A 27,778-nucleotide genomic window follows, 5' to 3' on the forward strand; every position below is an offset into this window, starting at 1 on the left:
GTGACTCTCTGAGGGGAAAAGTGATGGGTTACACCATCACTATGGAGCGGAGAAGTGAATGGGTGAAAAACATTGTCAGATGTGGCCCCAGGAGCCTTTTGAGTGGATTATCCCAGCAGGACTGTGACGATACCCCCTCCACCAGTGTCCTGAAGCACGTGTGGGGACAATACTGTCAGCCCACGGCATGGACCTTGGTCTCACTGATTTCCGGAGAGTCCACCTAAAGGGGGCTAATATGGTCCCCACCAGCTCTAGCTGGGGGTGGCGGGGGTGTGTGTGTCCATTCTTGATGTTCTTAATCAATCAGTGGTATTTACTGAATGCTTACTGTGGGTAGAGCATGTACTAAGCCCTTGGGAGAGTACACTACCAGAGAGCTGGTAGATACATTCCCTGATCACAAGAAGCTTGCAGTTCAGAGGGGGAGACAGGCATTAATATAAATAAATAAATTACGGATATGTAACTAAGTGCTATGGGGGTTGAGAATGGGGTGAAAAAAGACAACAAATCCAAATGCAAGGGTGACAGAGAAGGGAAAGGGAGTAGGGGAAATGAGAGTACAGTCAGGAAGGTCTCTTGGAGGAGATGGGATTTTAATAGGGCTTATTATTCTTATTGTTCTTGTGGCAGATTCAAATGTTTTAATTTGGGTTGGGCAGGATTGGGTGCAAAACCAGGTCAGTCAGTCAGTCAATTGTATTCATTGAGTGCTTACTCTGTGCAGAGCACTTAACTAAGCGCTTGGGAGAGTACAGTGCAACAGTAAACAGATACATTCCCTGCCCACAGTAAGCTTATAGTTTAGAGGGGGAAACAGACATTAACATAAATAACATAAGGCTGGGAGGGGGGATGAATAAAGGGAGCAAGTCAGGGTGATGCAGAAGGTAGTGGGAGAAGAGGAAAGGAGGGCTTAGTAAGGGAAGACCTCTTGGAGGAGATGTGCTTTCAGTAAGGCTGTGAAGTGGGGGGAAGAGTATGAGATAGGAGGGGAGGGCATCCCAGGTCAGTGGCAGAACATGAGCGAGAAGTCTCTGTTATGGGGTGCCCAGCTGGGCTCAGAGCCAGCCCATGGACTCCTGGCTCCCTAGACCCAGCCTCGTGGGAGTCCACTCAGTTCTGTGCCCTCCCCACCCTCCTCCATCTGGGCACCCTTGATTTGGGCCAAGTCCAGGCTTCTCCACCATACCCTTAGGTTGTGCCCTTGGCGGGGACCAGCCACAATGGAAGCCCTTAGAGAACGAGCAGGCCCAGAAAATGAGAAAGCAATGAAAAAGACAATAAAGAGCAAAACTGATTTTGTCTAATTGCATAAGAACACAGGCTGCCTGAGGAGGCACACAGATCTGAACACATTCAATTAAAGGGGCAGGGGGAAGGGAAAGAGCTGAGCAGAATTTCAAACCCCATCACTGGTACCCCTGTCAGCCAGGAGGCAGGGCACCAGGCATGTGGGGAAAGTTTATTTGGGGGTGAAGCTGACTCCATTCGCCTCGGGGTCAGACCTGGGAACCTTTTGAAAAGAAAGTCACAGTGCCTACTTATGTCAGATTCCCAAAAGACCTGGCTGCCCAAATCCAAGTTTTCCCTTCCCATTCGGCTGCACTCACCACTCAATGTCTCCTGATATCAGGATTGGGGTGGGCTAGGGGGTGGGTTGGGGGCTGGGGAGGGCAGAAGAGCCTGGGAATGGAAATTCCCCAAACCCACTGCTTTGTCCTAGAGCCCAGTCCGACCTCTCTGCACCCACCCTACAAACACCTCATACCACTGCTGCCATCAGGGCCAACATTCCTCGGCTCCACTGGGGCAAAGGCCCAACACTCAGTTCCAGTGTGAACAGTGAGTGGCCTCTTCTCTGGGACTGTCTGCCTGTCTGCCTGCTGCCCTTGGCTCAGGCCACATGTCCACTGTTGACTCTGCACGGGACACCAAGACCAAGCTATGGAATGAGAACAACCCAAGATCAGTCAGTCGGTCAATTGCATTTATTGAGTGCTGTCAGCAGAGCACTGTACTAAGTGCTTGGGAGTGTGCAATAAAACAGACAAATTCCCTGCCCACACTGAGCTTACAGTTTAATAATAATAATAATAATAATAATGATGGCATTTATTAAGCCATCTTCTTTATTTAGAGAAGCAACGTGGCTCAGTGGAAAGAGCACGGGCTTTGGAGTTAGAGGTCATGCATTCAAATCCCGGCTCCGCCAATTGTCAGCTGTGTGACTTTGTGCAAGTCACTTAACTTCTCTGGGCCTCAGTTACCTCATCTGGAAAATGGGGATTAAGACTGTGAGCCCCCCGTGGGACAGCCTGAACACCTTGTAACCTCCCCAGCATTTAGAACAGTGCTTTGCACATAGTAAGCGCTTAATAAATGCCATTAAAAAAAGTGCTTACTATGTGCACAGCACTGTTCTAAGTGCTGGGGAGGTTACAAGATCATCAGGTTGTCCCACGTGGGGCTCACAGTCTTCATCCCCATTTTACAGATGAGGTAACTGAGGCCCAGAGAAGTTAAGTTATTTGCCCAAAGTCACACAGCTGACAATTGGCAGAGCCGGGATTTGGACCCATGACCTCTGACTCCAAAGCCCGTGCTCTTTCTCTAGAGGGGAGAATTTAGAGGGGGAGAGGTTAGGGGTGGGGAGACAAACCGATGAGGCTGGGATGATGAGGCCCAAGCTATGCCGGCCACCACCAAACTGAGAAGCTGGAGGAACCCCTATCCACTCCCAGAGCACCCCATGGTGGAGTTCTGATGGGCCTCCCTCATTCCAGGAAAGGAGGGAACCCTGCAGAGCGGGCGATGACCTTCCAAACTCACCTCCTCCCAACAGGAGGAAAGCAGAGAGTTGGTGGCCAAATCGTGAAGGCCTGACCTGCCCAAACCTTCTGGATAGGCTCCTGCAACACTGATGACTGGTCCAACCCAATCCCAGTGCACTTCAGATCACAGTGTAGCCCGGTGGTAGGCATGATCTGTGCAGCACAACCGAGACAGGCAGGGAGCCCCACCGAGCTCTATAAGCACTTCATGAGCTTGGCCAATTATGTAGCAAATTTGGCTGTTGCAAGAAGGCCCCCAAAGAGCTCACGATGGCCTTGTCGAAGAAGTTGGAGGTAGCTGGTCGACCCCTTTCCCCATTCCCCCTTTCCTCATTCCCATCGGGGAAGAGCCGGACTGGGTGGTTGGCCCAACCCAGTCCATCCCAGTCCTTGCCACCACTGTTGACAAGGCGATTGGAAGCCAGTGGCCACCATTGTGGTAGGCTTCCAATCCCCCAGGAAGCTCTTCTAGCTTGGTGGCATCACCAAATGTCTTGGGGAGAGGGGTTGCTGTCTTGGAAGTAAAATTTCAGAAAGGCAAGGAGACCCATAGGCAAATCTGAAAACAGTACCAGGAGCTGCAGGAGGCCAATGCATCTGAATGAGAAAGGTCAGTGTCTACATGACATTTCCCCTTCCCCACCTTACCCCACCTTCAGGTGGAGAGGATAAGGACCAATGGAATGGCCAAAAGGCAAGGAGCAGGAGAAGCATAAGGCCTGGATAATGGACTATTGATGTTATGTGTGTGTATATATATATATATATACATATATATATATGTATATATATATATATATATATATATATATATATATATATATATATATATATATATACATACACATGTGTAGCATTTATTAAGTGCTTACTATGGCCTGACACTATTCTAAGCACTGGTGTAGATAAAAGATAATCAGGTTGGACACAGTCCATGTCTCACTTGGGCCTCCCAATCTTCAATATTAAGTAACCAAGAGTTGACAGTAATGCTACTCAGCAAAATAATAATAATGATAATGATGGTATTTGTAAAGTGCTTACTATGCCCCATTCTAAATGCTTGGGTGGACTTATGGTAACTGGACATAGTCAATCAATCAATCAATCAATCGTATTTATTGAGCGCTTACTATGTGCAGAGCACTGTACTAAGCGCTTGGGAAGTACAAATTGGCATCACATAGAGACAGTCCCTACCCGATAGTGGGCTCACAGTCTAAAAGGGGGAGACAGAGAACAGAACCAAACATACCAACAAAATAAAATAAGTAGGATAGAAATGTACAAGTAAAATAAATAAATAAATAAATAAACAGAGTAATAAATATGTACAACCATATATACATATATACAGGTGCTGTGGGGAGGGGAAGGCGGTAAGGCGGGGGGATGGAGAGGGGGACGAGGGGGAGAGGAAAGAAGGGGCTCAATCTGGGAAGGCCTCCTGGAGGAGGTGAGCTCTCAGCAGGGCCTTGAAGGGAGGAAGAGAGCTAGCTTGGCAGATGGGCAGAGGGAGGGCATTCCAGGCCCGGGGGATGACGTGGGCCGGGGGTCGATGGCGGGACAGGCGAGAGCGAGGTACAGTGAGGAGATTAGTGGTGGAGGAGCGGAGGGTGCGGGCTGGGCAGTAGAAGGAGAGAAGGGAGGTGAGGTAGGAGGGGGCGAGGTGATGGAGAGCCTTGAAGCCCAGGGTGAGGAGTTTCTGCCTGATGCGCAGATTGATCGGTAGCCATTGGAGGTTTTTGAGGAAGGGAGTGATATGTCCAGAGCGTTTCTGGACAAAGATAATCCGGGCAGCAGCATGAAGTATGGATTGAAGTGGAGAGAGACACGAGGATGGGAGATCAGAGAGAAGGCTAGTGCAGTAGTCCAGACGGGATAGGATGAGAGCTTGAATTAGCAGGGTAGCGGTTTGGATGGAGAGGAAAGGGCGGATCTTGGCAATGTTGCGGAGCTGAGACCGGCAGGTTTTGGTGACGGCTTGGATGTGAGGGGTGAATGAGAGAGCGGAGTCGAGGATGACACCAAGGTTGCGGGCTTGTGAGACGGGAAGGATGGTAGTGCCGTCAACAGAGATGGGAAAGTCAGGGAGAGGACAAGGTTTGGGAGGGAAGACAAGGAGCTCAAAAAATATGGAACGCTTCACGAATTTGCGTGTCCCACATGGGGCTCATAGTCTTAATGCCCATTTTATAGATAAGGTAACTGAGGTCCAGAGAAATTAAAAAGCCTTGCACAAGGTCACCCAGCAATCAAGTGGCAGAGTCGGTACTAGAATCCAACCAGGCCCAGGCTCTTTCCATTACACCACAATGCTCCACAGCATTAGAGACAGGGTGAAAAGCAAATAGATTGGGTATCAGGAGACCTGGGTTCTAGACCCAGGTTGGCCACTTGCTTATTATTCCCATTTGACTTTAGGCAATTCATTTAACCTCTCTGTGGCTCTCTTTCCTCATCTGTAAAATTGTGATAAAATACCTGTTCTTCCTTCTAGACTGAACTCCATATGGGGCATGGGACTGTGGGTGACCTGATTATCTTGCATCAACCCCAGTGAGTAGCCCAATGCTTGGCACATAGTAAGTGCTTAACGAATATGTACTAGATAGAGAACAGGCTTGGGAGTCAGAAGGACCTGGGTTCTAATCCTGACTCTGCCACCTGCCTGCTGTGACCTTGGGAGGGTCGCTTCACTTCTCTGTGCTTCACTTCCCTTATCTGTAAAATGGGGATTAAGACTGTGAGCCCCATATGGGTCCTGACTGTGTTCAACCCAATCTGCTTGTCAGTAGAGTATGAGTCTGGGAGTCAGAGGGACCTGGTTTCTAATCCCAGCTCCACCACCTGCCTGCTGTGTGAACTTGGGCAAGTCATTTCACTTCTCTGGGCCTTAGTTTCCTCATCTATACAATGGGGATTAAGACTGTGAGCCCCAACTGGGATAGGAACTAAGTCCAACCCAATTTGTTTGTAATAATAATAATAATAATAATAATAATAATAATGCCCAAAGTCACACAGCTGACAGTTGGCGGAGCCAGGATTTGAACCCATGATCTCTGACTCCAAAGCCCAGACTCTTTCCACTGAGCCATGCTGCTTCTCTAAGTTTGTAACCACCCCAACACTTAGTACAGTGCCTGACACATAGTAAGTGCTTAATAAATACAATTATTATTGTTATTATTATTTATTATTATTATTAAATTCCTGGATTTAGCTCGCTGCATGGCTGGGACTGCACCCCAGCTTCTCTGCCTCCAAAATGGGGAGGAGAGGGTAAGCTGCCCCAGACAGAACAGGGAGGAACAAGGGCAGGGTTGCAAAGCTCTCTGCAGTTGAAACACAGGACGGCCTTGAGTAAAGAAATGGCTTGAGCTACCCATGGCCTGAGCCTGACCGGGGCCCCTGTCCACCGGCCTTGGAGCAAGCCCTGACCAGGCCCCAGGCCCAAGGAAAAGTCAGGGTTGGACCTAAAAAACATTTACTCCCTTCTGCTTCTCCTTCCTATGGTCTGTCTGTGGGTTTCCAGGAGGCTCAGTCTCTGTTCCAGGTGGCCAACTAGAGAGAAAGCCAGTAGTAGAAAGTGGAAGTGGAGGTGGGACCGGAAAGTAATTTTGCAAGAGCGGCGACTACTGGTCTTTGAACCAACCACACAACTTTGGTTTTGAAAGCCAGTCAGAATTGCACTTCCTTTGCCTGCAGTCCAGTTCCCATGATGCCAGGACCTTTCCAGGAATGGAGCTTTCTGGATCAGATAGTGCACTGAGGGGCAGCCGTAGGGAAGGGGAGGGAGGAGTGGGACAGGGCCCAGGGGAGTAACAGCTCCTGTCCTTCCTTTTTTTGTGGTATTTGTTAAGCACTTACCATGCCTCAATTATTGTTCTAAAGTTGATGGTGGGGTGGGTGGGGGGGCGGGCAGGTTGGGAGGAGGATACTAGTTAATCAGGCCAGATACAGTCCCTGTCCCACATGGGGCTCACAGTCTAAGTAGGAGGAAGAACAAGTATTGAATTCTCACTTTGCAGTTAAGGAAATTGAGGCACAGAGAAATTAAGTGTCTTGTCCAAGGTCATATAGCAGGCAAGAGGCAGAGCTAGGGTTTCTGAATCCCAGGCCATTGCTTTTTCCACTAGTCCACACTGCTTCCCTCCCAGCTCCCTAGAAAAGTGGGTATCCCCCAGCAGAAGCAACACCTGCAAGGTGAGTTACCTGGAGCCAGACCCTGCCACTGAGCCAAGATGTGAGCAGCATCCATGAGAGAGGCTGAGAAAATGGGCATGATTTCCAGGAATGACCTAACTGTGCCAAGGACAAACTCCCAGAAATGCCCCTTCTAAACCATTCACTCTCCAGCAACTAACGGTTCCATTGTTCTGGGTCAGGAGGCTGAAGGGGTGTGCATGACTGCCTGCTGGCTCTGCTGCTTGACCGCTCCTCACTGCCTACAGCTGAGAACCAGGAGCTGAGAACCGGGGGCTGATTTCTCCGTGCCTTGGGTCTTTCCTGATAAATCACTGGCTGGCGCAGGGCAGGGGCAGGTAGGAAAGACTTTGCAAATGGGAGTGGCCCAAGGTCCATCAACCTAATTGCCAGTGAGGACCCACATCTCTGTCCTATCCCCACACACCGACCTTTCCCAGACTGCCTTGGGAATGCCAATCTGGTCCATGGTAGGTCTGGGAGGGAGGGAGATACTGTATGGGCTCCATTCAGCTCCAGACCCTGGCAGAGCAGTCTCAAAGCTGGTCTGGCCTGGCTGAGGCACTCCCTGAAGCTTCTCTCTTTATGACCATTTTTGGCTGAAGCAGGGGTACTCCCATGGCACGGCTGGAGCAACAAGGAGCTGCATATGATGACTGATTATCATGGTATTTATTAAACTCTTACTATTTGCCAAGTACTGAGCCAAGTGCCAGAGTATATACAAGATAATCAGTTTGGGCACAGTCCCTGTCCCACAAGGGGACACACTGTCTAAGGAGGAAGGAGTATGACTTAAACCCCAATTAGCAGATGAGGAAGCAGAGAAATGAAGTCATTTTCCCAAGGTCACACAGCAGACAAGAACCCAGATCCTCTGACTCCCAAGCCCATGCTCTTTCCACTAGGCCACACTGCTTCCCATGCATGAAACCATCATGAGGGTAGCACTCCCCCTAACTGAGGGAGGTCCAGGACCTCCTTCTCCACTCAGGCCTATGTCCAGTGTGGCTTCAACCAGATTCAGAGTCCACACATCAGGCAGGGGCCTGGGAGAGTCCCCTCCCTTTCTTATGGCATTTGTGAAAGTGCTTACTATGTACCAGGCACTGTTCTAAGTGCAGGGACAGATACAAGCTAATCAGGTTGGACACAGTCCCTGCTCCAAATGGGGCTCACACTCTTGATCCCCATTTTACAGATGAGGTAACAGGCACAAAAAAGTTAAGTGACTTGCCCAAGGTCATACAGCAAACAATTGGTAGACCTAGGATCAGAACCCAGGTCCTTCTGACTCTCTGGCTGGTGTTCTATCTACTAGGCAATGCTCCTTCTCCCTTCCCTCATACATTCTTCCTACTGCCCTGAAGCCCTTGTGAACATGAACGGCCTCATCCCTGCCCTGGAATACCTTCCCCTCCCCACCCCCAGCCACAAGCCAGCCCTGAGACCCACCCACTGAGGGAAGCCTAGTCCCAAGTGGTGTCAAATGTCCCCAGGCAGAGGGAGGGCAAAGGACAAGTGTGCCTACTGGGAGGGACTGGGGGCGGTAAGGAGAATGGGATTCAACTGCCACCCCTACTCCTCCCTTCCCACCTCACTGGAACTAGGATATTCCCCTTCCATCTGCCTCCAAAACAACTCCAAGGCAGAGATGAGCTGTCTGTCTCACCTTGGGGCCCCAAATTATGGTTGCCTCCCCTTTCCGGTCCCTCAGCCCAGGCTGGAGGTCTGGTAACCCTACGGGGTTGGGGGGAAATCAGCCCATCTCTGATCCTCCAACTTCTAAGCTCGTTGTGGACAGGGATCATGCCTACCAACTCTGTTGTACTGTACTATCCCAACAGCTTAGTACAGTAAACATTCAATAAATAGCATTTGTTTATTCTAAGCAGATACTGAGAGTAGATAGGCTGTGACTAAGAGAGCAGCTGGGACTCCCCACCTCTCCACCACCCCAGGCCCTCCTCCTCCTCCCCTCAGTCCCTGGGTCATTATTCATTCATTCATTCATTTAATCGTATTTATTAAGCACTTACTGTGTACAGAGCACTGTGCTAAGTGCTTGGGAAAGTTCAATACAGCAATAAAGAGTGACAATCCCTGCCCACAATGAGCTCACGGTCTCAGGGTGGGGGGAGAGACATCAATACAAATAAATAGACCTCAATATAAATACATGAAATTACAGATCTATACATAAGCACTGTGGGGCAGGGAGAGGGGGTATGAGCAAAGGGAGAAAGTCAAGGCAACACAGAAGGGAGTGGGAGATGAGGAAAAGTGGAGCTTAGACTGGGAAGGCCTCTTGGAGGAGCTATGACTTCAGTATGACTTTGAAGGGGAGGAGAGTAATTGGTGGATTTGAGGAGGGAGGGCATTTCAGGCCAGAGGTAGTACGTGAGCCAGGGGTCGGTAGCAAGACAGGTAAAATCAAGGAACAGTGAGAAAGTTAAGCACCAGAGGAGTGAAGAGTGGGCTGGGTTGTAGAAGGAGAGAATCAATCACTCTTTCTTCCAAACCCAGCAGCTGGATACTAGTGTGTGGACAGGATCCCTCTGAAAGCGCCAGGTGTGTCCAGGGACCCCAGGTCACGGACCCACCCCCCGAGGGGATGGACCCACCCCCCCAGGGCACGGGTCCATGCAAGTTGAGAACAAGCTGCCCAGAGACTTTCCCCAAGCCGATCCCCTAGTGATGGGCTGTGCATGGCAGCTCTATGACTCTGCCAACGGCAGCCCAGCTGGAGGACAGCCAGGGAAGAATGAGGGATTTCTTTCACCTGGACTCCAAGCTCCCACAGGGTAAAGACTCACAGCTCACCTTACTCTTCTTTCCTGCTCCTCCCTCTCCAAGCTCAGATCACTGCTGCTTTTCTCACTGTGAGATGAGGGATGAGTCAGAGCCCTATTCTACAGATGTAGAAACTGAGGTCCTGGGAGGCAGTTCCCAGGGTGAAAGAGAAGTTCCGGTGTGGAGATGCATATGGGTTGGGGAGGTGTAGGGGGGTGGTGGGAATCTGCTTCCAGGTTCTACTCTTCCCCTCCCCATCCACAACCAGGAAAGGAGCATCACTTACTAACAGCTCTCTCAGATGTCCACGGCTGACCCACTCTGAACTTCCAGAGAGGCTGTCCCAGATGGCATCTGCTTCACTGGGCCAGTGGCTCCTCATGCCTGGTCCACTGTGCCCTCTGGGGAGTCCAGCCTGCTCTGGCCTGTCCCCAGCCCCTGCTCTCCTCATCCCCCACAACAACTGTGGTAACCAAGTAGGAACTTTCTCCCCTGCCCTCAAAACAGGAAGCAGAAGCAATGGTGTTTGGCCCTGTGGCTTTCTGAAACAGGAAAACAGAAATAGGGGTCAAGGGTCAAGTCCCTAGCCTAGTCAGGGAGTGTCCAAGCTGACCCCTACTTTTTCTTTTTCTATAGTATTTGTTAAGTGCTTACTGTGGGCCAGGCACTCTACCAAGCACTGGGGTAGATACAAGATTATAACATTGGACACACTACCTGTGACACATGGGGCTTCACAGCTTTAATCTCCATTTTAGAGAGGAGGTAACTGAGGCAGAGAGCAGTTAAGTGATTCACCCAAGTTCACCCAGCAGACAAGGGGTGGAGCTGGGATTAGAACTCAGGCCCTATGGCTCCCAGGCCTTTGCCTTTTCCACTAGACCATTCGGCCCCTTGCTGCCTGGGTGAGGGTCAGCTTTGACCTTGGGGTGCAGCCAGAAGTCTCTCATGCTATTGAGAGCTGGGCTGGTTCCCTGGGACCCAGTGCCCTCCTGCACCCAAGGAGTGGTTTGGGGAAATGAGGGGAGTTGAGTTTGGGGAGTTGGGTGGCCCCACCCAGAAAGCCGAAGTGGGGATGCCAACCAGAAGCAGCGTGACATAGTGGATACAGCACGGGCGTAAGAGTAAGAAGGTCATAGGTTCTAATCCCATCTCTGCCTCTTGTCAGCTGTGTGAACCTTTGGCAAGTCACTTTATTTCTCTGGGCCTCAGTTACCTCATCTGTAAAAGGGGGATTGAGGCTGTGAGCCCAATGTAGGATAGGGACTATGTCCAATCCGATTTCCATGTATCCACCCCAGGACTTGGTACAGTCCCTGGCACATAGTAAGCACTTAAATACCACAATTATTATTATTAACCAGGTTCTGCCCTATCAACTCCCTTCTGGGGGCCGGGAGCACTAGGGCATGAGAGCCTGCTCCTGCTGCTCCCTGCTCCCTCGCTCCCCTGAGAGCCACCAGTGCTTTGGGTTTTGCTGGCTCATGCTCCTGGGGACCTAGGGAGCTCAGGTTTTTCCTAAACCACTTCTTATTCCCGGGAGGAGCAGAAGGGCTCTCGAAGCAGACTCTCATGTCCGCCTTCCACCCGGAGTGAGGTAACTTGGAAAGTCTTCTTCCCCAGGGATCTGAGAGTTCCACTTTGGGCACTGATGCCTCAGTCGTAGCTTCCTGGAAGCGGCCTCGCGTCGCCTTGGCTTTCCCTCCTTTATTTCCCCAAGGCCCCAGGGCCGACCCCCAATTTCCTCCCCTTCAGGTCAAAAGACATGGGGCTAGAGGCTAGGACATGCCACAGGGCTAGGATATGAGCCTGTTCTCCGGGAGCAGAGAGCAGTCAGGATGAGGCTGGCACCCTTCTTCTCTTCTCCCTCCTTGGGCAGAGCAGGGAAGGCTGGGAAGAGGGGTAAGGTCCAATCAGTGGAATGTACTCCCACACTGGCCAAACCCTATCCAGCTCTCTGGGGACTGGAACCAAACACCACAGGATTCTCAGGTACACAGACCTCTCTTCCTGTCATCACCTCTGTCCTCACTGCTCTTCAGCTTGTGCTCCCAACTCTTCCCAAGCTCACCTGCTCCTGGCACCTCACGTGTGACTGTCCAATCCTTGACCCCTTTCTCCCTGCTTTTCCTGCATCAGGAATGTCCTCCCCCTCCAAATTCACCAAACCACATCCCTCCCCTCCTCTGAAGCTCTCCTAAAAAGCCACCACCTCCTCCTCCAGGATGCCTTCCCTGATTAATCCTGTCACCTTCCTGATTCTCCTCTCACCCATCAGCCACCCATCCTGCTCGGGCCATGAGTATCTGTACATTTGTGACAGACTGATTTATCACGTGGGTCTACATTCTGTTCTAAGGTGAATTTTCACTATAAGATTTGGCTGGAACAACATTTGCAAAAGACTAATCTGTTTGGAAATGGTGGGCTGTGGTGTTGTAAGGAACACAACTGGCAGTCCTTAACCCCAGGCCTTAGCGAAAACACAATGCCCCACAGGGGTGATAGAACTACGTGTATTACTCGTATCTAGTTGCTCACCTTGAACTATGCTTATCCATAGCCTCTATTGCTCCCGTTAGACTGTAAGCTCCTTGAGAGCAGGCACCCTGTCATTTCCTTCTTTTGTACACTCCCCCCCACCAAAGTGTCCAATAGAGTGTTCAGCATACTGTAGGCTCAGTCCACACTGGTGTGATACTGATAGTGAAAGAGCTTCTGGACCTTGCCCAAGGCGAGGTTTTAGGGCAGCAGAGGGGCAGGGAGCTGGGTAGGCTGCGGGCAGTAGGGAGGTCACATGTCAGACAAAATTTCCCAGCAGGAAGCAGGCAGAGGGGAGCAGGCAATCCAGTTTGGCACAGTGTGATCGGCAGAAAACGAGGGAGAAATGTGTGCAGAATGCCCCTGTTGACATGACTTCGGGGTCTAGGAGGGGAACCACTGAGGTACAAGGAGGAGTCTCTCCCAAATCCCCTCTTCCACCTACATTTCCTACCCCAGTTGAAAACACCACCATCCTCCCCATCTCTGAAGCCCCCATAACTTCAGCATTGCCCCAACTCTTCCCTCTCCTTCAATCCCCATACTGAATCTATCGCTAAATCCTGTCAATTTTTCCTCCACATTTCCAGAATCGGCTCCTTCCTCTCCGTCCAAGTGGCCAACACAAGTGCTTAGGCGCTTGTCGTATCCCAGCTTGACAACTGCATCAGCCTTCTCAGTCGTCTCCCTGACTAGTCTCTTCTCTCTCCAGTCTATACCTTGCTCTGCTCTCTGGATTATTTTTCTTAAACATCACTCTGTACACATTCATTCATTCATTCATTCATTCATTCAATCACATTTATTGAGTGCTTACTGTGTGCAAAGCACTGTACTAAACACTTGGAAGTACAAGTCGATAACATATAGAGACGGTCCCTACCCAACAACGAGTACACATCTCTCCACCTCTCCAAAACCTCCAGTGGTTGTCCATTTCTCTCCACTGAAATCAGAAACTCCTGACCATTGGCTTCAAGGCACAAGGCACTCAATCAGCTCTCCCTGGCCTTATTCTCCCTCTTCTCCCACTACACCCCAGATCACAACCTTATTGCTTCTCAAGCTAAATTACACACTATATCTTGTTCTCGTCTCTCCCGCCTCTGATCTATTGCTCTCTTTACCCTACCTGGCATTCCCATCCCATCCAAATCCACCAGACCAAAGCTCTCCCCATCATCAACGGCCCTTCTGAAATCACACCTCCTCCAGGAGGCCTTTGCTGATCAGCGTGGCTCAGTGGAAAGAGCACGGGCTCGGGAGTCAGAGGTCATGGGTTCAAATCCCGGCTCTGCCGCTTGCCAGCTGTGTGACTTTGGGCAAGTCACTTAACTTCTCTGTGCTTCAGTTAACTCATCTGTAAAATGGGGCTTAAGACTGTGAACCCCCCGTGGGACAACCTGATCATCTTGTAACCTCCCCAGCGCTCAGAACAGTGCTTTGCACATAGTAAGCACTTAACAAATGTCATCATTATTAATCTCCTCACTTAGAGTCCCCAGCTGCTGGGTCAGCATCTGCCTGCCAACAGTTAAGCATTTGTGTACTTCCAACCACCTATAGCTCTTCAGTACATATCATGACCTACTTCCTAAATTCTCACTTGTAACCATATCCCCCCTTCCTCATCCCTCCTACCTGTAAATTATTTAACAAGGAAGCAGAATGGCCTAGTGGATACAGGTTGGGAGTCAATCAATCAATCAATCATATTTATTGAGCGCTTACTGTGTGCAGAGCACTGTACTAAGCGCTTGGGAAGTAAAAGTTGGCAACATATAGAGACAGTCCCTACCCAACAGTGGGCTCACCGTCTAGAAGGGGGAGACAGAGAACAAAACCAAACATACTAACAAAATAAAATAAATAGAATAGATATGTACAAGTAAAATAAACAAATAAATAGAGTAATAAATATGTACAAACATATATACATATATACAGGAGTCAGAAGGACCTGGGTTCTAGTTCCGGCTCCGCCACTTGTCTGCTGTGTGACCTTGGGCCAGTCATTTCACTTCTCTGTGCCTCAGTTACCTCAACTGTAAAATGGGGATTAGGACTGTGAGCCCCATGTGGGACAGGGACTGTGTCCAACCTGATTAGCTTGTATCTATCCCAGCGCTTAGAACAGTGCTTGACACATAGTAAGCTCTTAACAAATATCATCATCATTATTATTATTATTCAGTGTCTGTCTCCCCTGCTAGACTAAACAAGGCTAGCCCAAACAGCACTGGAGTGGACAGGCCAGCCAGACTCATCTCCCAGGACCAACTAAGGGTCAGCTGCGTCCCAGAGCTGCCAGCCGATCAGCAGAATTCCCAGAGTGCCTACCAAGGCAGAACCTGATGGGACAGTCTTGGGCTCAGGCCGGGATCTGGAAAACCAGTCCCAGCCCCACCCCATTCAGCCCTGAGACAGAGGGCACTGAGAGATCTGGGACAAACCTGGCCTCTTTCAGTTGGCCTTTGGATCAGCCCGGTCTGCTAGGGCCTCTCTGGAATCAACCTCCCCCGACCAGGAGGCTCCAGTGTGCGAGGGGTGGGACCTCACACCCATTCCCGCCTCCCTTCAGCTCTGACACCTTCAGGGAGCAGAGAGTGGGCTCGAGCCCCCAGCCCACCCACCTCCTGGATGCTTGCCAGACCGCGGGGGCCCAGCTGTCCTCTGGAGCCTCCAGGAGGCTCCAGGAGGGGGTGGGGCAGGAACGAGGCTGAGCAGGAGGGGTCAGCCCCCATCCAGCCCTCTCAAAGCTCAACTTCTCCTCCCAGAGGAACTTTTGCCACGAGCCTCAGGTCAGGGGATCGGCGAGGAAGGGGAAATGGGTGTCACAGCTATATCTGCTGCTCTGCTCAAGGGCATAAGGAAGAGTTGGGAAGTGACCCCCTTCCTAATGCCTCCACCCAGCCCATCCCCAAAATAAGCACACCTCCGGTGTCCCCTGCTGTCAATGGGACGCCAGGCTGGATTTCATACTGGGTTTGAGGTTCCTAGAGGGTTCCTGAGTGGGCAAGGACTTGGGGCCACCGGCTCCTCAAAAGGGGCAAAACATCTCTATTTGGGGAGTCGGCTCCAGTGTGGGATCTCCCAATCAGTGTCTCCTCAAACCAATAGCACTGCAGAATACCCTGGATGGCACCAGCCTCTCTGCCCCTTGGGACTGAAAGGAAAACAAGCCTCGGTTTCCCCAGAGTGACGACATCCTGGAGACAGCACTGCTCGTGCTCCACCACCAACCCCACCTCCATATCCAGACCCGGCTCTCCCCAGCTACCCTCAGCCCCCTACCTCTGAGGGGTGGGGAGGCCAGAGGAGCTCCAGGTTCAGCCCAGAGGGCTACAGGAAGAGGTGGCAAGGGGCCAAAGAGGGGGACAAGTCAGGTCCCTGGCTCCCCACTGAGCTTTGGTTCCCTCCTTCTCTAGGCACATTCAAAAACACCAGTTAACCCCTTGCCAACACCCACACACACATTCACACAATCTTGGGCAAGGAACAATCCTACTTAAAGACCATCAAATGGCTTCCCTATCTTTCTCCCAGCCATGGGCCATGCTCTCCCCACAACCCCTCCCGACCCCTGCTCCAGAAACCAGGCGATGGGAGTGTTGGCAGATGGAGACTGTACTGGGCTGCGACCTCCCCACACTCACCCATCCACCCTGAGAAGCAGAAAGCCACCTGTACTCTATAGGGAGGGTCCTTTCAGATGGGGAAAATAAGCCAGGGAACAAACCTGTCAGCGTGGCTTAGTGGAAAGAGCACGGGCTTGGAAGTCAGAGGATGTGGGTTCTAATCCCGGCTCTGCCACTTGTCTGCTGTGGGACCTTGGGCAAGCCACTTAACTTCTCTGTGCCTGAGTTACCTCATCTGTAAAACTGGGATTAAGACTGTGAGCCCGGCATGGGACAACTTGATTACCTTGTATCTATCTCAGTGCTTAAAACAGTGCTTATTATTATTATTTTTTTATTATTATCTTGCCCAAGATCCCCCAGAGACAGCCAAGAACAGAACCTATCTGCTGCTGTGTGGTGAGAGGGAACCCCACAGTGGGGACAGAACAGGGGCAGGATGGAGGCAGGAGAGGGTGATTCAGCACCATTCCAGCAGGTAGTGGCAGGAGGACCAGCTGGCACCAGGGGCATCAAGAGCAACTGCTCCATCAGGCCAGAGGCCAGACCCCCTGCCCTGTCCCAACTCACCCACCACCAATGTGAACACACCCAGGATTTCATCATCATTAATCTAAACTCACCAAATCTGAAATCCCACTCTCCAACCACAACCTCCTCCCCTGCCATCTCAACCACTCTCCCCATCACAGCCAAACCACTCCTTGTCCAACTAAGACCTCCAAGCTCTAGGTCTCCTCCATTTATCCCAGGCCATCATGCCCCTGTTGGACTCCCTACCCAACCTCTCGTCTCCGGATTCACAGACTCACGCCCTCAACTCTGCCCACCCTGTCTAACTTAACCCCCTTGCCCCGGTCCCTCGGTTGATCTCACACCCCCACACCTCGGCCTTAGATCACCTCTATAGATGCTTCTTCAGCTCTTGCTCTCTTCTTGCTGAGCACTGCTGGCAGAAAACCAGGGGTCAGGCCTATTTCATCTGCTTTGAATGCATTTAACCCTGATTTCTCTTCTGCTCAGTAACATTTATTTCTTCTCCTTCCTTAACGACTCCCAAGCCTATTACCCTGTTCTTGCCTCTGACAGAACTTGTCAACTGCTTTGTTGACAAAGTTGAAACCATTGGACATGAGCCCCCCCAAAGGTGAACCTTCCTTCCCCAACACCTTCCTTCCCCTTCATCCTTTCTATATGGCAAGAGATCTCATGCCTGCTCTTAAAATCCACCCGCTACCTGTGACTCCACAGCCATCCCCTCTCTCCTTCTAAAAACATTTGGCCTACTCTTCTTTCCTCCTGACCACTATCTTCAACTGCTCACTCACTGATGGCTCCTTCTCCTTTGCCTCCAAACACGCCCATATATCCCTTAACCTTAAAAAAAATTAACTGGGTGCTATTGCACCCTCTAGCTACTACCCCGCCTCTCTCCTCCCATTCCTGTCCAAATTTCTCCACTTCCCCTCCTCCAACTCCTTTCTTAGCTTCTCTGATCCAGTTTCTGGACTCTTCACTCCACTGACCTCCTCCTGACCAAATCTAACATGCTTTACTCCATCCTCCTCAACCTCTTGGCTACTTCCAATACTGTGGGCCAACTCTTCCCCTGGAAACACCTTCTAACCTTGGTTTTTACTGACATAGCTCTCTCCTGGATTCTCAGTCTTTTTTGCCATCTCTATCTCAGCTTCTCACCTCCTAAATGTGGATATCCTTCACGTTTCTTCCTGAGTCTCCTTCCCTTCTCACTTTACATTCACCTGCTCCCATGGTTGTCCTTTCTCAATTCCTCGTACCTCTAGGACGTCAATCAATGAAATCAATCCATCAATCAGTGGTATTTATTGAGGACTTACTGTGTTTTGAACACTGAGTGCTTGGGAGAGTGCAGTATAAAAAGGGTGGTAGAACGGATTCCTGCCCTCAAGAAGTTTGCAATCTAGAAACGTCCTGCACCTCTGGCTCTACAAGTCCAAATCTAAACTTGCCATCTTTCCTCCCAAATCCTTTTCTCCAGCTAACTTACCCATTTTAATTGACACACTATTCCACCTGCCCATGAGGCCCGCTTGCCATTATCTTTGACTTCTCCCTCTCTTTCAACTCCAATAATCAGTCTGTCGCTAAATCCTGTCGCATTTTCCTCCACACATTTCCAGAATCAACTTTTTCCTCTCCATCCAAACTGCCTCTATGCTGGTGCAGGAATTTTTTTTTCATGGTATTTTGTTAAGCACTTACTATGTGTCAAAAACTGTTCTAAGTGCTGGAGTAGGTACAAATTAATTAGCTCAGAAACAGTCCCTGTCCCACACGGAGCTCACAGTCTAAGTAGGAGGGAGACCCCATTTTACAGTTGAGGAAACTGAGGCACAGAGAAAAAAATGTCTAGCCCAAAGTCACACAGCAAGCAACTGGAAGAGCTGAGATTAGAACCCAGGTCCTCCTGATTCCCAGGCCCATGCTTTTGCCTGTAGGCCACACTACTTCTACTTATCATTAATCAATCAATCAATCAACCATATTTATTGAGTGCTTACTATTATTAAAAATTATTATGATTATTACGGTATTTGTTAAGTGCTTTCTATGTGCCAAGCACTGTTCTAAGCACTGGGGTAGATACAAGATAATCAGGTTGTCCCACGTGGGGCTCACAGTCTTCATCCCCATTATACAGATAAGGTATCTGAGGCACAGAGAAGTTAAGTGACTTGCCCAAGGTCACACAGCAGACAAGTGGTGGAGCTGGCGTTAGAACCCACGTCCCCTGACTCCCAAGTCCGTGCCTTTCCACTAAGCCATGCTGCTTCTCTAAATGCTTTTTACGGTAAGCACACAGTGAGTAATAAATACCATTGATTGACTGACTGACTACTGCATCAGCCTCTCTGTCTTGAGTCTCTTCCCTCTCCAGTCCATACATTACTCAGCTGCCTGATCATTTTTCTAAAATGTCATTGTACATGTCTCCCAAATTCTCAGGTGCCCACTCCTCTCCACATCAAGCACAAACTCCTGACTATTGGCATTAATGCACTCAATCAGCTCTCTCCTTCCTATATACCACCTCTCATCTCCCACTACACCTCAGCCCACCTTCTTCGTTCCCCTCATGCTAACATTCTCACCAGGCCTCATTCTCACCTCTTCCACTCCGAAATATCACTCTTGCGCTTCCTCCTGCCTGGAATTCCTTCCCACTCCAAATCCAGCAGGCCACAGCTCTCCCCACCTTCAAAGCCCTTCTGAAATTACTCCTCCTCCAGAAGACCTTCCCTGATTCATTTTTGTTCTCTGTGGGTTACATGTCTCACCCTGCTCACCTCAGTGCTTCTGTGCTACCCACACACTTGTGCATTCTCAGCTACCCAGAGCACTTCTGTCCATACCTCATATACCCTATAGTTAGTCTTATTTATTGAGTGCTTACTGTGTGCAGAACACTGTACTAAGCACTTGGGAGAGTACAATACAACAATAAGCAGACACATTCCCTACCCACAGTGAGCTTAGATTCTAGAGGGGGAGACAGACATTAATATAAATAAATAATATTACAGATGTGTACCTAAGTGCTGTGGGGCTGGGAGGGAGGATGAATAGAGGGAGCAAATCAAGGTGACATAGAAGGGAGTGGGAGGAGAGTCCAGGAAGACCTCTTGGAGGAGATGTGCCTTCAATAAGGCTGTGAAGGTGGAGAGAGTAATTGTCTGTCGGACATGAAGAGGGAGATATAGGACCTATAGGTTTATATGTCTTGTTACTTAAGCACTAACTCAAAAATGTAGCCACTGTTCTTTCTCTTCCTGAAAATTATTTTAATGCCCATCTCCCCTACTTGACTGTAAGTTCCTGGAAGGTAGGAATTGTGTCTGCTTAGCTCTCTTATATCCCAACAGGTGCTTCCTTCAGTGCTTTGCACACAGGAGTTGCTCAGTAAATATCACCTATGGATGGATTGGTTCAGAAAGACGGTGAAGCCATGAGGCTGAGTCAAAACCAGCACCAATCATTCCCACCAGCTCAATCCCCAATCCCGGATAGCCGGATCCCAGGCCAATCTAGTCCCACCCCAGCCCAAACTAGCCAGGTCCCAGATTCCACAGGCCCCACCCTCTCTGACACGTAGCCCACAGCCCCTCCTGATCTTATGGGGTTCTAGTCCAGTTGAGTATGATCACAGCAGGCTGCGCCTGAAGTTTGCCAGCAAGGTCGGGTCTGGCCACCAGAGCGGTATGCTACCCTCACACTGAGAGTCCTCAGGCTGAGGGGTTAGTAGCAGCTCTCTGCAGAGTCAAGAGCTGTCACCCCTGCCATGCTCTGGGCTCTGTGCTCCCACCCAGTAGCAAGGCCTGATGCCAGAGGGCCTCTGGATCCAGTAGAAACCTGGCTCGGGGCCTGGGGCCCAGGATTCCTCCCTCTATCAAACTGAAAAACACAGACACCTTCTGAGGGCGGTGATGGGAAGCCGTGCTGGGAGAAGCCAGAGATGTTATCCTTGACTTCTCTCTCTCATTCAACCCACATATTCAATCCATCACTAAATCCTGTCAGTTCGACCTTCACAACATCGCTAAAACCCACCCTTTCCTCTCCATCCAAACTGCTACCACGTTAATCCAATCATTTATCCTGCCCCACCTTGACTACTGTATCAGCCTCCTTGCTGAGCCCCCAGTCTCCTGTCTCTTCCCACTCCAGTCCATACTTCCACTCCCTTCTGTGTCACCCTGACTTGCTTCCTTTTTTCATCCAGCCCCACAGCACGTATACTCCTATCTGTAAGTTTATCTATATTAATGTCTGTCTCCCCTTCTAGGCTGTAAGCTCTTTGTGGACAGGGAATGTGTCTGTTATATCGTTATATTATACTTTCCCAAGCATTTAGTGCAGTGCTCGGCACAGTGAGTACTCAATAAATACGACTGACTGGCTGACTGATAACGTCACCCAAAATCAATTTTCTGTCCCTTCCCAGCCTCGGATCCCTCCCTCCCTTCCCCAAGCCCCAGGCACCCGAATTTCTCCTTAAACCATGAGTCAAAATGTCTCTGTGGCCCCAGGAACCAAAACCACCTGGATCCACCGACCGGCCAGGGTCCAGGTGGTATCCTTGCCTTGTCCCAGCAGGGCTCCCGAGAGCCGAGCATTTGGACAGGGTCTCAGCTTGGGGTGCAGGGGGCGGACAGGTCAAGGGGACAAGAGAAGGAAGAGTTCCAGTCACCATGTGAAAGGCAAGCAACTTCCAGAGGAACTCCTGCTCCTGATGGGTGACTTGCAACATCTGCCCTTAGACCCACAGGGATCCCCGGGGAGGAAATCAACATGGGGGAGAGGAAGCAGCATGGTGGACAGTCCCAAGGGCCCCAGACCTGTATTTGCCAGAGGGAGAAATAGCCTCCTGACTCCCTCCTACCTGGGCAAACCAACAGACATAATTAGTGTTGGAGGGAGGCCTGGAGGTGGAGTGGGCCACCCCAGCCAGAGTAGGGCTACCCCTGGATGTGGAAGGGGAGGGCTAGCTGGAACACTGGTGAAAAATCAAGGCTGCAGCTTTATCACATGACTAATTGGGCCAAGTGGAGACACCACCCCTATTTCTTTGACCCCTGCTCTGCTAACTTTACTGGACTGGACTTTCCCAAGTGCTTAGTACTGTGCTCTGCACAGTAAGCACTTAATAAATACTGATGATAATGATGATGATGAAGAAGAAGAAGAAGAAGAAGGCAGGGAGGGATTTGTCCTGCCACAAGTGCCCATCTAGACCCAGAGATTTTCCTCTCCCCTTCTGCTCCTTTCCAATCACCATGCTGAAATATCATCGATGGACTGGAAGGATCCCCGAGGCTTCCCAACCCTCCTAGCCTTTCAAGTCAGCTCCTGTCCACCGGAGCCAGAAACTGAGAGGCACCTGCCATGCTCCAGTTCAGCTCTGCTACAGGGGAAGTGGCGGAAGACTGGAAGCCTGGGTTCTGGTCGGCTCTGGGGCCATTAAACTGTCTTCTGGCCCCAAGCAGGACCCAGTTAAGCTTCCCAGTCAGCTGTCTCCTCCCTGCTGGGTTGTAAGGTGTCCTTCAGGGGGAGGGAAGGAGAGGGGCCCAGGGCCAAGGCAAAATCCAGATTTACTGGGCACTCGGGCTGCACCCTAGAATTTCTCACCCCACTGACATCTGGCAAGCCACACTCCATGGCACCATCTGGCCTTTCAATTCCCACCTGCTGCCTCTGAACCCAGACCAGCTGACTCAACACCACTTGCAAAGTTGTTTGATAGAGCCCCACCACGGGGTTGCCTGCTCAACCACCTGCAATATGAGGTGACCCAACCAGCTGGGATCAAAACGGCAAAAACCAGAGGGCAAGTTCCATGAGGAAATCAAGTGGAGCTGGAGCTGACTGCTTTACGCACAAACCATTTGCTGTCTCAACACACACACACACACGCCCCCCCCCCCCCCCCCCCCACAAAGCCACCCACCCAGTCCAGCTCAGGAAGCATCTGCATCAATGGCCGACTCAGAAAGGAGGAAAAGAGCATCTGTGGGCGAGCAACTCTTCCAAACACATACCTAACTCCTGCGCTCTGCAATCAGCTCCGGCCCACAGTCCTGAGGGACGGGGAACACATCCAGTTTCTCTGAGCAGGAGCCTCCAAACCATGGGCTCATGAGCTCGTCCAGGCAGAAGGATGCCTGTGTCCGGACCGCGGCCACCTCCGAGCTCGGAGGATCTCTGGCAGCAGAGAGCTGTGCTGTGCCGCTGCTGCCGTTGCCGCAGCAGTGCCTGGTGTTGCTGTCACACGCTAAGCCTCACATACATGCAAGAGGGTCCCTAGGCAGGGAGCCTTTGTGTCCACCGTGCTATTTATGGAGCTGCCCAAGTTCCCCAGAGGGCCATTACCTGCTGATAAAAGCAGCGAGTGGCTAGCCTTCTGTTCCTGATCTACTCCTCCAGCCTTACCTCGCCCCCAACCCCCTTCCCATTCCCCTGCCTCCCCCAACCCCGCCCCCTGCTCTCCCCGCCTGTCCTGCCCTCTGGCAGCGGAAAGGAAGAAACCAATTTTAGTTGGTCCTGAAAACAAAACTACACGACTGTCTTCTGAACTACTGTCATATCTGATGCTACGGGAGGTGAAGTCACAGCCCAAGCCGCCTTTCTCCCTTGCAGTTTACCTTTCTGATCTCAGGAACAGGATTCTTCCCCAGGCTTGTCCCGACCAAACTGGGTAAAAACAAAGAATCCAAGCCAAGGAAACAATGGCTCTCACCCCGCGGAGAGACTGAATCACAAAGTTGCAATTGCTACACTCACTCACACATACACAGACAGTCTCTCAGGCACACTGTCTCACATTCTCCCCTCTCTGGCACAGGCACCACACACACACACACACACACACACACTCTCTGTAGCTCTAACTATCCAGCATTTGCACAAATGCCAGTTTCTGGCCAGTTGCTCACTGGGAGCTAGCATGCCGAGCTCTTGCTGGCCTGGACCCTGGTGTCTTGGGACACTGTTCCCGAGTGAGAGAAGCATCCATCATTCACACTCAGTGAGGACCTGGCACCAAATCAGCGCCTTTCCCATTTGCTAATGCTCCATGAGGGCCAGATATTGTTCAGTGCATTCTGGCTGGGCTCCTTCTGTCTGAGTGAGCGGAGCTGAAAGAGAAAGATTAAAGTCACAGGCACTGCTCAATAGAATGAGAGGGCAAACTGACTTTGCAACCAGTTCGATCGACAATCCAGGAAATCGTCTTCTATTGCTAAGCTACTGCAGATCCACCCCAGGCACCACTAAGTGATGCTTTTGGATAGGGAGGGATGGAAAAATAACGGTTTCTGTAAACCGTTCAAGAAGGTGCAATAACCACCTGGAACTCCCGGCACCCCCAACAAACCTCCCCAGAATTGACTTCAGTTTCTACTCTGAGTCAGTAGCCTCATTCCCGAAGTCACCTAGCTTAGGAAATGTGGCCCCGGAAGACACTTTCCTGGGTCAGCCTGAAGTTTCCTCTGTCCCTGCAAGCAGCCCCCCGAGAATGCTCAGCAGGACCACGTGTGGGTCGTCCTCCTCTATGAGGTGTCTGACAGCTCTGCACATGTCAAATGACATGACACACTCCCTTTCCAATGAAAAGTTCACTGTTGTCAACATCCTAAACATGATGTGCATCAGGCTGAAAAGTCTCTCACTACCAAAGTCCGAGCAAGGGCTGCTGGTCCCTGGACTATGCAAACAGGTCTGGACCTTGCTGGTGTTTCCAGCTACTTAGGGGGGATGGATTCCACAGGTTCAGGCTCCTGGCTTGTGCTGGTGTTGAACCTGACACTCCGCAGTTTCTGTGGGTCTCCCCTTGTCCACTGAGAGGGAATCTGGGGAACAACAATCACATGTTTACCCTGTACCTGCCATTCCTATTAATCAATCAATCAATGTATTTATTAAGCAATTACTGTGTGCGGAACACTATACTAAATGCTTAGGAATGGACAATACCTTAGAACTGGTAGATTCAATTCCTGCCAAGGAGCTGAATCTACAAAGGATCTAGTGGGGGAGACAGACTTTAAAATACATTACAGATAGAGGAAGTAGCAAAGTATCAGGATAAGTACCTAACTGCTTTGGGGGGCTAAGGATGGGGTATCAAAATGCTAAAGGGATACAGACCCAAGTGCAAAGGTGACACAGAAGCCCCATGTGGGACAGGGACTGTGTCCAACCTGATTACCTTCTATCTACCCCAGCACTTAGAACAGTGATTGGCACATAATAAACACTTAACAAATACCAAGCTGAAGCTGCTTCATCCCCCTCAGCATCCCAGTGGCCCTCCCCTACATCTTCTTCAGCTCAGTTTGGTTTTTCCCAAGATGAGGTAGCCAGAACAACACACGGTATTCCAGGGGCAGGTGTAATATGATTTCTAATGGGGCAGAACTCGGTCTTTTGCTTTGTTTCCTATCCCCTTCCTGATGGTTCCCAGCATGCCCAGGCAAAGGACCACCAGCAAGGGAAGCGAGCCCTCTTCAGAGTGACCGGAGGATTTACGCTGCTCTGGCCTGGCCTATCATAGAAAAAAATACCTATAGGGTTAATTGAAGGATGGATTCCGCCCCACCCCCCACCTCCCCAAACATCCAAGACTGGCTTAACAGTCTCAGTCAGGTGTTCTCTCAGGTGATAATGAGCAACTCTCAGGCTAAGCAGGAGGATGGGAGGGTGCGCTGGAGGGTGCAGCTGCTCAGCCTCTGCCAATGGGCAAGGGGGCCCTGCCCCTTTAAGTCCATGGCCAGAGGAGGATGAGGAGGAGCAAGAGGAGGGGGGAGGCCCGGGAGGGAGAGTGTTGGCTGGGTGAGTGGGAGGCAGGGGCAGGGAGAGCACTGCATTGTGGGGGAGGGGTACTGCTGGACATAAGACAATTGGATGCTCTCATTCCCATGGTTCTCCTCCCCCCTTCCTCCAGCAGCCAATGCTGAGGGATATGGGGGTGGGGGAAAATGGGGAGATAAATGAGCATCATCAATCAATCGTATTTCTTGAGCACTTACTGTGCACAGAGCACTGTGCTACACATTTGGGACAGTACCACACAACAATAAAACAGGCACATACCCTGCCCTTAGTGAGCTTATGGGCTAGTCAACAGCACTGGGGTAAAGACTCTTCCCAGCCGGACAGTGATCTGGCTCAGCAGGATGGGAACTGTCCAATCAATCAATCAATCAATCAATCGTATTTATTGAGCGCTTACTATGTGCAGAGCACTGTACTAAGCGCTTGGGAAGTACAAATTGGCATCACATAGAGACAGTCCCTACCCAACAGTGGGCTCACAGTCTAAAAGGGGGAGACAGAGAACAGAACCAAACATACCAACAAAATAAAATAAGTAGGATAGAAATGTACAAGTAAAATAAATAAATAAATAAATAAATAGAGTAATAAATATGTACAACCATATATACATATATACAGGTGCTGTGGGGAAGGGAAGGAGGTAAGACGGGGGGATGGAGAGGGGGACGAGGGGGAGAGGAAAGAAGGGGCTCAGTCTGGGAAGGCCTCCTGGAGGAGGTGAGCTCTCAGCAGGGCCTTGAAGGGAGGAAGAGAGCTAGCTTGGCGGATGGGCAGAGGGAGGGCATTCCAGGCCCGGGGGATGACGTGGGCCGGGGGTCGATGGCGGGACAGGCGAGAGCGAGGTACAGTGAGGAGATTAGTGGTGGAGGAGCGGAGGGTGCGGGCTGGGCAGTAGAAGGAGAGAAGGGAGGTGAGGTAGGAGGGGGCGAGGTGATGGAGAGCCTTGAAGCCCAGGGTGAGGAGTTTCTGCCTGATGCGCAGATTGATCGGTAGCCATTGGAGGTTTTTGAGGAGGGGAGTAATATGTCCAGAGCGTTTCTGGACAAAGATAATCCGGGCAGCAGCATGAAGTATGGATTGAAGTGGAGAGAGACACGAGGATGGGAGATCAGAGAGAAGGCTAGTGCAGTAGTCCAGACGGGATAGGATGAGAGCTTGAATTAGCAGGGTAGCGGTTTGGATGGAGAGGAAAGGGCGGATCTTGGCAACGTTGCGGAGCTGAGACCGGCAGGTTTTGGTGACGGCTTGGATGTGAGGGGTGAATGAGAGAGCGGAGTCGAGGATGACACCAAGCAGACAGGACTCTCAGAGGCCTGTTGTCTACAGCTGACTAGAAGAGCTCAGCAGGGCAACAGCTGACTCTTGGGGTGGGAGAGGGAGAGAGCAGCATGGAGAAAGAACGCAAAAGGGGGAAGCAAGTAGGCAAATGGGAGGCATGATGAATCAATCCATCTGTGGTATTTGGGACAGTACAATACAGTAGAATTTTTTTAATAGCATTTGTTAAGTGCTTACTATAAGCCAGGCACTATACTAAGTGCTGGGGTAGATGCAGGTTAATCACGTTGGACACAATCCACGTCTCACATGAGGGCTCACAGTTTTAATCCCCATTTTAACACAGAGAAGTTAAGGGACTTGCCCAAGGTTACACAGCAGACAAGTGGTGGAGCTGGGATTAAAACCCTATGAGTTTCAGGCCTGTGCTCTATCCACTAAGCCACACTGTTTCTTGAGTTGCTAAACAGGATCCCTGCCCATAAGGAGCTTACAGTTCAACTCAAATCCCTTGTTCTGAGGGGCTGGGGTGGGTGAGGAGAGGGGCCATCCCGAGGTTACTCCCTACCCTGCTCTCAGGATGCTGCTGGCTCCAGCTGTCCACATCCCATGGTCCCCACCATGGTCCAGGAGCAGACTGTGCCCAGGGCAGTTGGCACAGTGAGGAGCTCCCTGGAGCTTCCTTTCCTCTTCCTCTGGGTTTCAGACGGGTGATTCTATAGTGCCAGAATCTGGTGCCCATCCCCACCAGAACCTCCACATTTGGCTAGTTTGCATGCAAAAGTCTTATTTTCCAGCTAGGCAGAAAACCCAGGCATGGGCTAGCTGTCCTCACCTAACTGGCTGCAGTCACCACTGAGGGTAAAACAGGCTGTGAGTGGTCACCTTGTCCATCCCCCAGACTCTTATCCCATGTACTTTGGGTCTTAAGAATTCAGGAGCTGTCCCTTCACGTGGAGACACTACAGGTCAAGCCAAGGGTCTGGGATGCAGAAACAGAGCCACTGGGGCTGACTGCTGGGCAGAGGGATGGCTATGCTTTCATCCCTGCCCTAGTGTTTGCACAAGGAAGACTTTTGGGGAGCCTGGAATAAAATGCTGAAAGGT

At 50.7% G+C, this 27,778-nt stretch overlaps 1 protein-coding gene across 3 annotated transcripts in view; it reads right to left on the bottom strand.

Annotated features, from left to right (window-relative positions):
* Window positions 1–27,778, bottom strand: part of RGS3 (regulator of G protein signaling 3) — a 159,916-nt gene that overhangs the window by 23,794 nt on the left and 108,344 nt on the right. Inside the window, exon 1 of one of the 3 annotated variants that reach the window (XM_038745093.1) lies at window positions 23,200–23,228. The exons of the other annotated variants lie outside the window; for them this stretch is intronic. The gene's annotated coding sequence lies outside the window, so the exon portion shown is untranslated. Of the gene's footprint in view, window positions 1–23,199; window positions 23,229–27,778 lie in introns of those variants that run through there. 3 annotated transcript variants of the gene reach the window in all.

This window comes from Tachyglossus aculeatus, chromosome 4, assembly GCF_015852505.1.
Source record: "Tachyglossus aculeatus isolate mTacAcu1 chromosome 4, mTacAcu1.pri, whole genome shotgun sequence".
Taxonomy (NCBI): domain Eukaryota; kingdom Metazoa; phylum Chordata; class Mammalia; order Monotremata; family Tachyglossidae; genus Tachyglossus; species Tachyglossus aculeatus.